Source organism: Condylostylus longicornis, unplaced genomic scaffold (genome assembly GCF_029603195.1).
Source record: "Condylostylus longicornis isolate FDR11 unplaced genomic scaffold, ASM2960319v2 ptg000044l, whole genome shotgun sequence".
Lineage (NCBI taxonomy): Eukaryota > Metazoa > Arthropoda > Insecta > Diptera > Dolichopodidae > Condylostylus > Condylostylus longicornis.
Genome location: NW_026578013.1, coordinates 10,000,001 through 10,017,635, shown reverse-complemented (window position 1 = coordinate 10,017,635; position 17,635 = coordinate 10,000,001). Strand labels below are relative to the sequence as shown.

At 23.6% G+C, this 17,635-nt stretch overlaps 1 protein-coding gene across 1 annotated transcript in view; it reads right to left on the bottom strand.

Moving 5' to 3' along the window:
* Positions 1 to 8,625: 8,625 nt before the first annotated feature.
* LOC129610346 (iduronate 2-sulfatase) overlaps positions 8,626 to 17,635 on the bottom strand; it is an 11,222-nt gene continuing 2,212 nt past the window's right edge. The window contains exon 5 of the mRNA XM_055522901.1: positions 8,626 to 8,824. The gene's annotated coding sequence lies outside the window, so the exon portion shown is untranslated. The remainder of the gene's footprint in view (positions 8,825 to 17,635) is intronic.

Genomic DNA, 17,635 nt, shown 5'->3' with positions numbered 1-17,635 from the left:
GTTTTTTTGAAATTTCATTAGTCTTCTTGTTGGAAATTACATATTTAATTCCAGTCAATTTTTAAAATAACCCTGCCACAAGGGATGGTTATCAGTAGATAACAATGCAGATTTAACGAAAATTTTATTCATCTGCTAGCAAATTTAATTTACTGAATAAAGTGTAAAAAGCACATTAGTTCGCGTTTAATTAGACGCACAAAGGCATCTCTGTAGTCAATTCATTTATCGTAAAGTAAATTATTTGCATTCCTGTATAAGCTCATCCACCCTAAAAACTATAGTGGTTCCATAAATCAAGAGTTAACACTGTAGTATTTTGGTTTTAGTGAATTGACATTAGTACTCTTTATTTAAAAATTTTTGCCCTAATGTTTTTTTTTTGTTTTCATAATAGGTATAATATGAAAAAAAAAAACAAAAAAAAAAGTAACTTAAAAAAGTGGGAGCTCACAATTTAAATAACCTTGCGTTTTAGTTGTCTCTCTAGTACATTTTGTTGTATTTTATTATACTAAATGCAAATGATAAAAAAAAAATAAAAAAAACTTTTCATACTCATAAAAATTTCTACAGATTGAATGGGGCTAAATTTATTTTATTCTCACATTTTTTTTTTTAATATTTTTATAGGGCTATTTAGCCTGAATTTTATCAATCTGAACAGAAAAATGATAATAATGAAAAAAATAAAAATAAAATAAAAAATAACAATTTGTTAGAGCAGTTAGCATAATTGACGAAAATGTAAGCCAATTTTAAAAGGAAAAAGTAATTGAAACATTATTTTAGCATTTTAAACATTTATTTAACTACATATTGTGTAGAATTGTATAGAATATTGAAGTGGATTATGGGTCTCTTTATTTCAAAATGATGAAATATACGTACATACATACATAAAATGTAAATTATTACAACATAAAACAAGAAAACAAGAATAAGATAAAATAAATAAAATGAAACGAGAACAGTTAAATGCATCAAAATTCGTTGATTATATGAAATTATTTTAGAATAAAGCAAAATCTAATATGAGCACTGGGCACCAACATAATAATATAATCGAGCAAGCACATTACAATTTTTTCAATGATATTTTATAAAAATATTAATTGAATTTATTTTAATTAGCTTGAAAATTCATAATTTTTTTTTAAGACAATCAAATTATTTAAATTAATGCAGCTGAAAATCTTACAAATATATCAATTTGAATTCAGGAAAGAAAATCCTGAAGAAAGACGAAGTTACCACGATTATAGTTATTAGTTTTACAGTAAATAGTAAAAAAAGTAGCTTCAATTCAATAAAATGGAGCGGTTCAATCAGTGAATTTCCAAATTAATTACTTATAAGCATTTTACAACAATTTCTTTTTAATTGAGACACTCTTTTAAACTCATTCTAGGAGTAAATTAGTGTTCTTTTTTTCACTTTTTAATCACTGTAAGAAAATTTATTGTAAATTTCTTTAAGCACTTTTCATTTAAAGATGGCGAGTTATACAAAGAGAAATGCAAAAATTGTCGATAAATCCCGATGACGGGTTGTTTTATATTTGTCTTCTATTCTATATTGCTTCGAGCAACAGCATTCCACGTGCACAGATGCTCTGCTATTATTTCGGTGTACACAAATATTACAAAGTATTCGTTGTCATAAGCAAAAAAAAGCTTATTTTAATTTAAAAACTGTCTATACGTTGTCTTTTAATTGTAAACAATTATACACAAAAGTTTTCCATTTTCAATTTTCATGTATTTTGAGAATAATACAGGGCTATCTAAAAGAAGTTAATTGTTATTAAAAGTGCAGAAAGGAAGCAGGAGCAGCGTCAATAGAAAGAGTGGATTTATACAAATATCATAACTTATTCGGAATGCGATCTACGAATTACTAGAAATAGAAATGTTTGAAAATAATCAACTGCTAGGATATGCAAGTAATGTCGCAGCATTTATTAAAGCTATCTGAAGATAAATTGTTTAATTTAAGTAATGCTTGCAGTAAACATGTTGGTAACCTCTCAAGAATCATAAAACTGGTGGCAAATAAAACAGAACTACTATAACAATAACAAGAAAATGAATTTTAACACATATTGACTTACATCATTCAAAATAAACGTGGAAGCGATTCAAACACTGGTAAATCGTTATAGCTTAGAATCATGTATGCGTATATTATTTTCTGGCAATATTTCCAAAATACAACGGATAAAACGGGGACAGTCACAAATCAGCAAATCCAATATAAAATAATATATATTGGCAGTCTTACGATCCAGTCAATAAAGTTAGAAACTGCGGATTCAATTCCAATTAACTTTGTAGTTCTAAGAAGAAAGTAAGTATACAAAAGAAAACATGAGCAAAGAAGATAAAGCAACAGAAGCGCGAATGCAAGCAGTGCAGTTGACAATTTAATATTTAAAAAAATATGTTTTATAAAAGTTTTTGTTTTTCGCCTTTTTTCAAACACCTAAATAGAAATCGTAATTAAACTACTACTCACACAATTTGTTTTTTCATTTAAGTTTCCCATTTTGGAAGAATTTAGTTTGAAAATTTTGAAAGCGTTTCATTCATGTTTGAATATACTCAACAGGTGTTAAATTTTATTTTATTTTTTTTTTGTTTTGAAATCAAAAATTAAAAATTCCAAATGCATTTTAACTCAATGAAATATCTACGAAAAAGAATCTCCGATATGCCACCGTATAGCAAAATATGTTTACATTAATGGTATGTAAAAAAAACAAAGAAACCAAAACCAGCTTCAATGTCAGGTGCCACCAAAGGTACTTACTTATATTATAAGCACATATGTATTTCCGTAGTTGTGATTGGCATTAGTTTTTAAAAAACTCAAACGCTACAACAAGGACTTCTCTTTTTTTCAAATTTTCTAATAATTTAGTTAAAGTTGCACATTATCAATGGCGATGTTTTACCAACTAAATATCTGCCTTATAACTACTAAAGATTCTCCAACTTCCTTGAGGAGAAATAATATAAAAAAGTCTCTTTTTATATTTATGGAAAATGGAAACATATAGGTAGGGTAAGTACATACATATATACTTTTTTTTCTTACTTCAAGACAATTAAAAGAGAGGAAATATCTTTTGCCGAAAGGAATATTAAGTGGGTATTAATAGTATCCATAAAGACTACGATTAACAACGAATACAAAAACATACACTCACACTTAAAAAAATAAATATGGTAAAGATACACATAGTAATACACAAAAGTGAAAATTTTATACAAAATAAACTTATTTAAAAAATTCAACGGAAGAGGGCGTCATTTTATACCCTTAATATTATAATAAAAATAAAATAAAAACATTTTTCCAAAATAACAAAAAAAAAAACAACGGTTTATACATAAGTGCGTATCACATTTTAAAAATATGCACACAAACTTATCAAAGAACGCAAATAAAGGGACAGGATGAAGTTTATGTTTTAAAACATGAATTATTATAAAAAGTATATGACATAATAAAGATATTAAGTGATTGCATTGTATGTGTATACGAAATATTTAATTTACAAAAATCATAAGACAAAATATTTGTGATTAAGTCAGTTAACTCTAGGATACCTCTGTATAGCAAAAATATAATTGTCAACAAAATTTTGAAACAAAGATAATCCATGTTTTTCAAAACCTGTACGTGTCCGTAAAATGCAATTGATAATCCGTTTATATGAGTAATTGCTGTTTTTTATATTATCAAAAAGTAAAATCTTGCCAAATAATCTCACTGTTCCTGATTCAAGTGTCAATTAATATAAATTTCTTAAAATTCTTTTAAAACCATAAAATATTTATAACGGGTTTGATTTATAAAATACAAACACCTTAAATAGTTGACATTCACAATTAGTCAATATATTAGTTCATCTTGCGTCCAAAATGTTGCAATACTAGTAATCTTTCTCTTAAGCTAGTTTTTGTTACCGAAAATTAATGGCTTTAAGCGAAGCAAATCTATATGTAATTTTTATATCGGAAAAAATAGTTTTTTATAATGTCGGTTTATTTGCCAAAAGAAAAATTATTTTTAGCGAGATTCAATTAACTTAAAATGAGGAAACGGTATTAAAATGTTGGAAACTTCTATATCGAGAAGACCTTATATTAAGAATTACGAATATATTGGGAAAATTTAATAAAGCAAAATTTAGTTGTAATGTGAAACTATTCTTGAATATTATTTTTTACTAGCATTATAAATGGAGAAAAATTTTTCATATACGCTGAAAAAAAAATTAAAATTTAATTTTGTATAAGGAATAATCGAATAATTTTAAAACCAAATTTACGGATGTACATACAAAAAATATGTGCATCCGTATTGAATGAGGTTATGTTACAACACTTAAAGGAATAAACAGAGAAAATTTGTTGTTGTTATTATTGTTAGTAAATATTATGGTTTTTTTTTTTCCTTTTTCTGTAATTTTGTTCCTCTTATTTTCTTTTTTTGGTATATTTTTGTATACCATAATGAAATTATTATGATGGTGAATATATTATGGTGATTGTACATATGTTTCAAAGTGTGGTATTTAATTTTTTATTTTATTTTTTTCTTATTTTGATGTTATTTTGTTAAACTTATGTAAAATAAATTAGAGATCGTGGGAACCATGTATGTATTAAACAATTATGAAAAAGTTTTCCCCATTTTTAATTTTGTTTCTCAAATATAGGTTATGGAAATTCTTAAATAAGTTTTAAATTTACATAATTATTTTGATATACAAAGGTATAGGCTTTGATTATGATTTTTTAAAAATCAAATTTATATTTTCCTAATTATTTTATACAGCACTTGTATAAAACTTGTACTGCTTAAGTAATTACAATCCATCTTCCAATAATTTTATATGTGTACTCAATAGCCATTGTAAAAGAGTAAATATATTTTGTCAATTCATTCATAACTAACTCTTGAAATAGATCAAAATGTCTACACATACTTTCGCAGTCTACCTGCGCTCTATAACTGATGGAAAATTTTATTAAAATTAAGTTTTATAGTTTCAAGAACGAAATCGATTTCAAAATTTGAGATTGTATACTGGAAATTGCAATGAATTTTAAATAATATCCAATAATTTCAACTGAAACTTATAGGGAATACATTTTTAACAAATCAAAATCCTTACTTTTCTAATATGATTTTACTTTCTTTGGGTACACCAAAATATGTTATACATATACAATATGTTTTATACGTTACAAATTTTTTGCTTTTTGTTTTTTTTTCCTCTTTAAATTCTTAGGAAATATGCAAATTCCAATAGTCTTAATGAAAAATTTCATATATTGTGACGATATCGGTTTTTTAAGTCTTCCGTCGTTTCTTTTCAACATCCGTTCTTTCATGTTGCATATAATATGATTAATTATAAAAAAAATAAAATAAAATTATTTGTAAAAGCAGGGTTACTTTTATATTTCAAATCAAAATATAATAATCCTTATTTCAAAGGAATTCAGTGATGGATATATAAAGGAACAAAAGAAAAAAAGAAGCAAATTTAAAGGTAATTTTTAATTTTTTTATGACAATTAATTCAATTCACCATAATTGTGAACTTATATTTGAAAATAAGCAAAACCAAACAAAATTAAAATGCAGACAGAAATTTTTCAATATGAATTTGACTTTGATTTATTTCTTTTGTTACATTGTAGCAAAAAACAAATATTGCATGAATTTTTTACTGTTGTTATTTCAGTCTTAAACAGGTTGGAATTTTTAAACTAAGAACTAATTAAACAGCGTTTTTGGTTAGATTGTTTATTTCTAATAATTGTATATTTTTACTTCAACAAATAGACTGAATTAACAATGCCTATTGTAAAGGACCGACAAAAAGCGGTATATCGAATTCGGTTGCAGGTATAAAGCTTTGTGGCAAAATTCTATGACACGTAAATGTAATAAAATTTTTGATTTTTTTTTAAAAATTAAATTTTTTACCCCCGTTTTCGTAAATTTAAAATGTGCACAAATTTTCTTTTAGAATGCAGCTTCTATGGCTGTCAACTATAGCTATCAAATGAGATATGAAAATGTAAAATACGCTTAAACTTTGTTAAAATTGTGAATGCTAAATTTTGAGTTTACATCTTTAGCTTGAATTACAATAATAACGTAAGTTATATAAATTACTTTTAATAAAATTACTGATAAAATTTTACTTCCTTAAAATTTTATGAACTGATTTTGAAGTTGTCGTCAAGTGACAATTTCAGAATACAGCACATTTACTCATATATTTTGCAAATTCATTGATAAATTTTGTGCACATTTTGAATTTACGAAAACAGGGCACTATTCAATTCCTTTACAGATCAATTTTGAAATTTTTTGTAAATTGCTCTATCAATTGTATTTTACTTACATAAATGATATCGGACATGATAAACTTTAAAACCATAAAAAGATAGATAGAAAACGAACAGACTGCTTATTATAGGATGAACACACATTTTTACAACATTATTCATAAAATATGCTCAAAATAAATCTAAATTTCAAGAATTAAATTAAATGAGTAAATAAATTTTCCAAAGAAACACAAAAACAATAATTACTATATAGTATGTACATATGCTTAGTAAGAGATTTTCGAAATTATTAAAATTTTTTATACTTTTTAAATTTAATTTTAATATCTTTCTGGTCTTTATATTTTATTTGTACGATCATCATTCTCTATGCTATTCAAAAATATCATGTTTTTTTTTTAGAGGAAATATTAATTATGCCGAAATTTCAAACAACAGAAGAGAATGGGAATATTTTAATTCCTTTTTATTTTGTATATGTCATGAATTTGCTTTTAAAAAATTTTAGAAATTTTTATTACTTGTATTATAATTTTTTCTTTAGAATTAAGAATATTTAGATACAATAAAAATGTTGTAAGATCTATACGAATCTATTTCGAAGCAATATATTCTTACAATAACAGTATTAAAAATTAAAAGTAGTTAATTATTCTTAAAATATGAATGCATTTCTAAAATAAAGATCTTTTCTTGTTATTATTTAAGAGGACGGATTTGAATATCTCGTTTATCTATACGAATCTATGAAACGAATATTCGTATATAAAATGTATTTGATGTTGTATAGGCTTCTCTGGTAGGCAATTTTTATTGCTTACCAGTATATTATTCGTATTTATAGTAAAAACGATAATATTGGAAAAATATTCATGTATGGAATAAAACAGTGGAGAAACAAAAACAAATAATATTTTTTTTTTTAACCAAAAAGCGGATGTCAATAGTGGTTCTATGAAATGATTTCATTTTTGCTTGCTGTTTTGTCTCTCGTTTTTTTTCTTTTGTATATTCATTTATGTACACACATACACAAGATTATTCTGTATTATATGCATATATTTGTAATTGTGGCAAAAGGAAGTATATCCGGTGAATCGTTTCCACAATTGGGTTTCAAACTTCTCTCTCACTCTATATAGTATATATAAATAATATAAAATTCTTAGTTTTCTACAAATATGCAAGTATTGTTTTACACAAGTTTTACTACATATTTTCTTAAATATTTAATTATTTGTTTAGATTTTTTGTTAAAATACCTATACAAAAATTATTGATTCCTCATCAAATGCTAATTCGATATATAATAATATTCCAAAATCGAAAACAATAAAAAAAATACATAATTATATAGAAAAAGATTAAGAATGATATTATGATTTTAAATAAAATTTCAAACTTTGGGGCTATTGTAGTGGCGAATTTATTTTATTTGAATTCATAAGAAAGTTCTAAAAAAAAGATACTTTTACGAATTGTTGCAAGAAAAAATTTAAAGAGGTGTTTACATAATACTCGATTTTAAGGGTGAATTGCATGAGTTAGCTTCCTGTGTTTATAGAAGTCTAAAAAGGCTTACGGTTTCGGAAATTTAAGGTGAATTCAAAAATTCAAAATTTACAAATTTCGAGAAGCGATAACTTGAGAAGGGTTGAAGGCAGAAAAAAATTTTCTTCTAATCAAATGAACTATTTATTAGTATCTAAGAATTGCAAAAATTTCAAACTCCTACAACCTGAGGTCTAAAAGAAAAACGATAACAAAAATTTGGATTTAAGATAACGGTAAATTTTAACGGGGGGGGGGGGGGGGGGGGATAGGTTTTCTTTTATGGAAATAAGTTTCTAGTAAAGATCTATGTACATATTAAATTTGAGCTTTCTATCTATGTACATTTTAAATTTCAGCTTTCTACCTAAGGAACAAAAATTTCTTAGTTCGAAATGTAAACTTCGGAGAAAGCATGAATAAATGTAATAAACATTTTGCAATTATATATTCAAGTGAAATTAATTATGTTTTCTACTGACAAAGCAATAAATGCTTAAATTTGATGTTAATAGAAACTTATCAACAAAATTAAAAAAATTAAATAATTAACAATTTTATTAACTATAATTTTATAAAACAATTAAAATTAGATTACACCAGCTATTGAATTATCATGTTCAACACAAAAATTGTAATATGTTTTTCAATTAGAAAATAAATGAAAAAATAAAACTTTGTAGATATTTTCAATTTTAATGCCTCACCATTGATTCTGGAACTTTCTATATAATATAATCTCCCATCTGATTTTTTTCTCGTGATATATGATAACAATGTTGCGTACAATTGATAATATTCTTTTATAGTACGAAAACTTAAATATTGTGTTCTCGATGTCGTAATATGGTGTCAAATAAGACTATATACTTCGTTGTCTATGAAACAACCGTCTAAAAAGAAAATAAATAAATTTAAAATTTTGATTCAAATAAAAATTTATAATTTTTTTTTTTCTAAGACTTGTATCATTAATGTTATTTATGGGTGAAAAATTTAAATTATATTGAGCTACATATTTACTTTCATTTTTATATTATTGTACGAGTATAACATACATATGGTAACATATAAGGAAAAATACATTATGTACAAACTCTTAAAAAACTCTTATGTTAACTTTTAAAAAACTTAAAACCTATAAAAATCCAGCTTTGTTTTTTGTTGTTTTGTCCAAATTCAATAATCAGATGATGATAAAGTTACCAAGAATTGAAATAAAATATAAAATCTTAAAATATTAGTGAATAGCCTTATATATTATTCTTGGCTGAATGAAGATCAAATTTAATTCAAAAGAAAAATATAAAAATTATATCAATATACACGCTATACATACATATATAAAAAAAAGGCAACAAGGAATAAAAAAATTGTAAAACAAAAATGAAAAAAAAAATTTGAAAACACGCTCCAAAATTTATTGCATTCAAGAATCATATATGCGTACATACTTACATAATAAACTACCAACATAATCATTCAGTCATTTAAGATCGATCAAAAGACCTGCACCAAAAAATATCAAAATAAATTTATGTTCGTACTTATGTTTGTAAGTATGTGAGTGTATTTGTTCAATTAAATCCATAAGGTTAAAATCTGAAAGTTTCTTTTTTAAAACCCACATCCCCGCACCACCACAGCCTCTTCTCATCCTTCTTCTACTTCTTTTACTCTTCTTGTTAGTATTTTCTTTTTAAATTTTTTCTGAATTTTTTGACTTTTTTTTGTCTTTCTTTTCTTTTCTTGTTTAGTTTTTTAGTCAATGGAATTGAAATCCAATGATATTAAATTATTATTACTTTCTTTTTTTTATTTTTTTGTCGTATCTTTTATACATAAATATATACATATCTATATATATATACGAGTATACATTTATTAAGATTATAAAAGCTGGACCTTCCCTAAAAATAAGAGACAACTAACGAAATAAAAAAAAAAACCCTAAATAAAAAAAAACAAAAATTAAATCTAAAATGATATTAAATTTTAAGACTTCCTTTGACCATAAAGAGTACTCGACATCAGATCACTAAAAATAACAAGAAATAAAAATAATAATAATAATAAAAAATTTTATGCTCCCAGCAATCCATAGGATGGTTTATTAATTGACACTAAAAATTTCAATATTTTCCTTAAGACCTTTCTGAAGTGTTTGAAATTTTTGCCTTTAAACTTTTTCTTTATTGAAACAGTACAGTTTTTTCCTAAATGGATTTAAGACAATCGAGTTCAAAAGAATGTCATATTATTACATTTATATAAATCTGATTACTTCTCTAATATTCTAAAAAATAACCTAAATTCCCGACTCTTTTGATATCCACTAAATTAAACTAAGTACGTAAGTGCATCTATGATCTAAAATTGTAAACAACATAATGCAAAGCAGTTTTTCTTCATTTTGGAAACAACTGCCGCAGTAAAAAAAGATAGCAATATATATGAAACATGACGTTGTTACCAATGTCATATTTCATGTTACCATTAAACACAAATGCCAAAAATTAAATTCGTTAACATTTTTTTGACTTGTTTACAAAAAGTGGCAAACTTTTTTACGAATTTTGGAAGAAGCTGCATTGAAGCATTTTCTTTTACAAGATTTTGGATCAATAATACGTTGCAGTTGCACTTCGATTTTGCATTTTGGAAGTAAGAGCTTATTTAACTCTGGTTTTGTAAATTTTATAACAAATTGATTACAGTTTGAATATCACAACAGATAAAATTAAAATAACACCAACTTAAAAACAATGAAAAAAAGGTAACACTTGTTTTCATAATTATTTTTCTACTTGGAATAAGAGAGAATAATGAATAAAATGTTTAAATGTTAATGACTTCAAAACGCAATGTAAAAACGAGAAGTTAACGTAAAAGAATTCTTTTTTATTAAATAATATTTTTAATATTATAATATAGTAAAAAAAGAACAAGAAAATTAAATAAACCAAAAATTGAAAAGAAGACGATAAAATTAAAATGTAAAGAAAATATAAGAAAAAACAAAAATAATATATTAAATTAATCGTAAATGGACCAGTCAGACAGGTATATTTGGCTTCCCGATATTAGAAAGATACAAGCTATATAAAAGCAATACACATACATTAAAAAAATAAGAATAAAAAATAAATACAATATTCCTGCGTTAAATAGTACCTTATGCATTGATCTTACATCCAAATCCTCCAAGACTCAAGTATATTTACATATAATTACTAGTCTATATTATGGTAATTATAGTTAGAATCATAAATTTTGAGTATAGAAAACTGGTTTCTTTTTATAGTTATTTATATTAATAAAAATAAAATGCATTCAGAATATAATATAAAGGAATTAATACGTAAATATTATGTTTACCATATGAATAATATTTGTAATTTATAACTATTTTAAATAAATACATTATATAACCTTTTTTTAAATATTTCACTCAATTTTATATACATATACCTTAAAATAATGAATCTACTATTATTGATAGTTATAATTGTTAAAAATTTTATAACCTATTTGAAATTTATAGTCACTTTTTCCTATATTTGCCGAATGACCAATAAAAAAAGATTTCGTGTACCGGAGAAAGAAATTATTATAGGAGTGTCGAATACCATACCTCAGTAATCAATTGATTGATTTAAAATTTGAAATTTTCTACCAAGCTCATGATTAATTAATAATTCTCAAATATTAGCGCATATGTATATACAATTTGAAGGGTTTGTTCGAATCAACAAACAACTTTTCGAATTGTTCGAAAAGAACTACATTAAGTGCTTTATAGAAAAAAATTAATAACAAAAAAAATATAGTTGTACCTAAAATAAATTAAAAACATTGTATATGAAATAAGCATATTTTACAATAATTATGGATTTAAGAATTTGTTTAAAAAAACAAAAATATTTTGAATATTTTATGTATTAAAATTCAATTGTATATTAAAAATTCGTAAAAACAATTAAAATTCATAATTTTATTCACATTAAAAGAATAAATATTTTATTTACGTTCAGGTACAATCATTTTATTTTCAATGTACGTAACACTGTAGACAATAATTTGAAGTAAAATTTTAATCAACCTACATTCCTACATTTTTATTTAATTTAGAATTTATAAAATATATTTTTTATTGAATTAAACTTTTTTCTTTTGCTAGATTATGTATTGAAAATCTTTTTATATTTTATTTAAAAAATAATATAATGCTTTTAAAACATCGCCCGATTATGACCGAATTAAAATATGCCACATTCGGCCATTTGTATTTTGTTAAATTTAATTAACGTATACTATGTGCTGCATACAATTCAAATATAATAGGACTTATTCCGAGTTAATTCGGTACTAAGTGATACGTTATATATGTCGTGAAAAGTTCAATACTAATATTGTAAACAAAAACCAATTTATACAAATGGTTCGTGTCTATAATAAATCTTATTATTATGATTATTCATTCATATCACTTAGTCATTCGATACTTAGAATAAACCCCTGTGAATAAGGTACAAAGCATGTAAAATAAAGAGCCCATTTGTCTCAAATAAGTTAAAAATAAAAAAATTTGAAAGTTTTCCTTTTATTATCAATTATTAAGCTTCTCAATTTTTTTAGTTCAGAATTAATTTCATAGAGTTGATAAAAGAATAAGAAAAGAGTCTTTTCTATAGGTTTTTTGAGAATATTTTTCACTATTTTAATTTTGCTTTAAAAACGCTATAGCCCATAAAACTAATGCAAAAATTTAAAACAAAACAAAGCTGTTATAAATTTTTGTTTAGAAAATTGAAATAAAATTGTGAAAAGATTTCATATATCAAGAGATTGCTAATATAGTTATTTTTCTTCACAGTTTCCAGATAATTTCATTTTATCAAGTCAATACCATTGATTTTATCCTACGAAAGAATGAATTTTAAAAATTTATTGAAACAAAAATAAAATTTATTAAATTTTCTGTTTTGGTTTTTTAGTTAGCAAAAAATTTTATATTAACTGGCAAAAATACAAAAAATAAAATAAATTAAAATAAAAAATTAAGATTTTGCATGCCTATATAAAAAAAAACACTAAAATTAATTTGACTTGCAATGTTGTTTAAGTACTATTAAGTATTGTACGTAAATACTTTGAATTGCGGAGGAGTTGTTTTTTTTTCGAATTTCAAAAATTATTTACTTGAAAAATTTTTGAGCCGAAACATGTTCATATTAGGTACATACATACACGCATGCTTTCAATTATTTTTTATAATAAAAATACCTGCTTTTACCTATAAAAATGAAACGTTAAAATGCATGCACGATGTCATTACATAAACTTCACACATATATGACATTATGTATAGTATATGTGTGTACGTAGCCGTATATTCAATGTTACAAAAATTTAGTATAACTTAATGTAGATCTATAATGCCATCCAATATAATAATATATTGAATCGCCCTCGTTTTATGCTAATTAGCTTTTCAAATAAGCGAAGGTGGTGGTTTGAGGCGTTTTTCTTTTTTTTTTTTTACATTTATTATTAAATTTTGTAATGCAAGATAATAATTTTGTGCTGGTATTTGGTTGAATGAATTGAAAAATTAATATGTAGACTTACTTTATTCAAAAATAATGTTCAATTTTAAATTGTTTTTCTTCTTTATTGATAGAAAATAATTAAAATTTAATTTTAGTATTAAATTTATATTGATTAAATTATCACCATAAAGATTTTGAAGCAATTTAACGGAATATAGTTTTTTTTGTTCATTATAATAAAAGCTTCACTTGAATTGAGTTGAAATCAAAATTAATAAATTATCGGTCTGGAGGTTTGGAATTGATTTTAAGATTTAATTTCAAATCTTAAGTGCAATAACTACATTTTTAAACTAATTTATTTCTTAAAATAATAAAATTAAATAATTTTAAATTAGAAATTTCTAAAAAACTATTTTCATTTCTTATAGAGCAAAGATAAAGAGAATAACTATATACACATTAATTTTTATTATACAAAAGTTACTTAATTAACTATACTAATGCATACACAAGGCAATTTTTTAAAAAAATAAAATTAAATATTTATTCGAAATAATTTTTTCGAATCTTTTTTTATAAAAGAAAACCCCATTTAGTTTTTAAGTAAATAAAATATGGTCAACTCTTAATAAAACGAATTAATAATGAAAATGCTACTTAAATTCGAAATAAATAATATCGAAATTTTAAAGAAAAAAATAAGTTGGACAGAATTGACACTTAAATTCTTAAATACACACTTGCGCATTTTTCGTGCGTAGCAATAAATTATGCTACAAAAAGACTTTCTCATAAACAATGGAAATTCTAAATTTGTAAATTATTTTGTATTTGAAACAAATTTCATTTCCCTTTTGTGTTTCGAAATTTTTCCATTCGAAAAAAATTTTATTAGTCTATTACAACACAATCAAATCAAAATTGAATATAAAAAAGACAATAAAAAAAAAAGGTGAAACCAAACTTAGAGCTCCGTTCCTTACCTTTATATTTTTTTAACTTATGCTGTGAATATATAGAAAAAAAAAGCAGAAAAAAAAAATTAAAATAACGAACTCAACGAACTCACATTGCATTTTTTTTTACTCATATTTGTGGTAGCTCTTGCTTGTCTCTTTTACTTCTATTTACATACTTACATTATAATATTACATACATATTCATATATTATTTTTATATATAAAATTTTAAACATTTATTACAATATCACATATTCACTCTTTTATTTCATTTTTATCATCATAATAATATCTACATATGTATATACTTATATACATACATATTTATCTCTATGAAATGGCAAAAAAAAAAAAAAAAACAAAAAATAAGTCTTGGATTATAATATGTGCTTCTTTTCTTGGATTACTGAAACTGAGCTACCGTACTACGCAAAGAAAAACACCGCACGCGCTTACAGTCGATGTATATCGCGCAGTTTATATACATACATATGTATTTATACGAATGTATATTTTACAAACTGTATGTATCTAAAACAACATTTATAAATATGTATATACTTTCATACGTTCCTACATTAATATATGTATGAAATATTACGTTGTCGAAGTTAGAGATTTTCTTATTCTATATATACAAAACAAATAAGAGAAAAGCAAAAAAAAAAATTACAAGGTTTTTTTCCTCATATTTTTTAGAGTGATTTCAGATTTAGGTTTAAAAAAAAAATAATAATAAAAAGCCATTTTAAAAAAGAAAAAGTAAAATTAAATTTTATTTATTTTTTTTTTTTTTAATATGAGAGCCCTTTATATTTTTCTCCAGTTTTTTTATACAGTATAGTAGCATAACTTAAATCAAGTAAGATGCTTAACATTTTAAGAAATATTAAATAAAAAAATTTGCCATTTAACATTAATTTAAATGAAAATAATCATAACTTTTTAAATTGTATGTACCCTTAGTTTCAGAACTTTTCTTTTTCAAAATTACATCAAACTTCAAATTCGCCACATTTGTGTGCATTTGCACATACACAACAACGGAATATAACAGAAAATATGATTTAACAATGCTATTTTTATTTTAAATTTCTTTATTTAAATATAACTAAATATAAATTTAACAACATGGTAATATTGTTTAAAAATAATTGATATTAGATAATGAAAAATTGATTTTTATTTTATCATAAATACTTTTTTTAATAGTTAAAAACCTAATTTTAAGTAATTTGAGCTATAATCGCCTTTCGAAGCAACAAAACAAACTGGAAAGATCAATTCAAGAAAATTTGTATTAAAAACTTTAAGCCCACACTAATTGTCGAATTCGCGACAAAAGAACAAAGTTAAACATATATATATAATTATGTCAATGCATCAGAAGATCGGAGTTCTGGTATAATGTTCAATAAATGTTACATTTATAAATGCACAAAAATGCATATATAAAAATACTACATTATATAATTAAAGTAATTTTTGAAAATCATCTTAGCTATACATATTTAGGACATTTCTTAGGATGCATTAAAATGAAAATATCCAACAAAAACTGAAAGTCAAGGAAAATTTATTAAAATGCTTCAAATAAAATAAAAATTTACAAAATACAACAATTTTGTACACAAACATTTAATTTCGAAAAGCTACTATTGAAATACTCTTTAAAAATTTTTTAAATATATTTTCAAATAAATTGCATTTAAAGAGATTCATTTAAATATACCAAAAAATTATTGCATTTAATATTGGCGATTTGCGAATATTTCCTAAAGAGGCTCAGAACGAAAATCTTAACTTAAAACTTAAAGAAAGAACTGAAATCCAGACTACTAAAATGCGATCCAAAAAAAAACCAATGCTCCGAAGGTTTTTTTGTTTTAATTCAAATAAAAAACCCTAGAACTTTAAAAGAAAAGTGCTGAGAGAGATCGTTGTTCAATTTTTTTTTTTTTGTTGAAAGAAATACTATAATATATAGAAAAATACTATAAGATATAGAATGTACTATAAGATATAGAAAATTTAAAAATTTTGAAACTGACTTGTATTTCGTTACGCTTAAAAATTCGGTAATTTTATTGTAGATTTATTTTTACATTCTGGCCATATTTTTAATTAGAAGTTCATTGGAATATTTAAATAAAGTAATCTTACATATATTTTATTACTCTAATCATAACACACATTGAGTATGAAATCTCTAGAGGCAATATTTAAAACAAATGTAAAGTTATGGGCAATGACAATTTCAAATTTAAAGCTACATTGTATTTTATTTCGAACAACAGTAAACTGAATTTGACTAACACTGAGATATTAACTGATCATTAAAAACATAATTAAAACTAGTATTTTAAATGAGTTACAAACATTTGCAATATTACAAACAAAATATAAAAAATCATCAATACTATAATTAATTCTATTCAAATATAATATGTATCAGTTTTTATATATGCATACATAATATACCTAAGATATCCAAAAGTAACATGTGTACACCCATACAAACATATTATATACATATAAAATCTAAAAATATTTATTTGTTAGGAAAAAGCGATGGGGACAGTTAATATTTTTCTCAGTTTTTTTTTTCCTTTTATTATTTCATTCATTAAAAATATTTAAAAATAAACATCCGCACACGCATACAACAGGAAAGGAATCATAAATTTTGCGCATATTAATTGTTTTTGTTTTTCTTTAATTTTTCACAATTCTGGTTTTCCTGCGAGTGAAAATTAAAAAAAAAAAAGTTTTTCATTGCGCAAATGTACTCATATGTTTGTACGTCTATTTAAGAAAAAGTAAATTAAAATTTTAAGATTTTCATAAAATCAAATATTCCAAAAAAGAGTCAAAAATTTTTGTTTAAAGATTGAAACATTATTCTCTTAATTAGTGGAATAAAGTTTATTTCTTTATATTTAATAATTATAAAAAAAAATATGAGTTAAATTAAATGTTATACAATGTATTGAAAATTAGTTATGGTAGACAATAATAGATCCTTTCCGAAAAGGCTAGATTGGTTTTTGCTCTTGGATGCTTACATTCGTTGTAATTTAACTAACGTTGTTCATTAAATTAAATTTATAATTTTAATTCAAATAGTATGAATGGAATTTTTTTTTTGTAACGATTCGGTCACTTAAGTATTATGTAAAAAAAAATATCT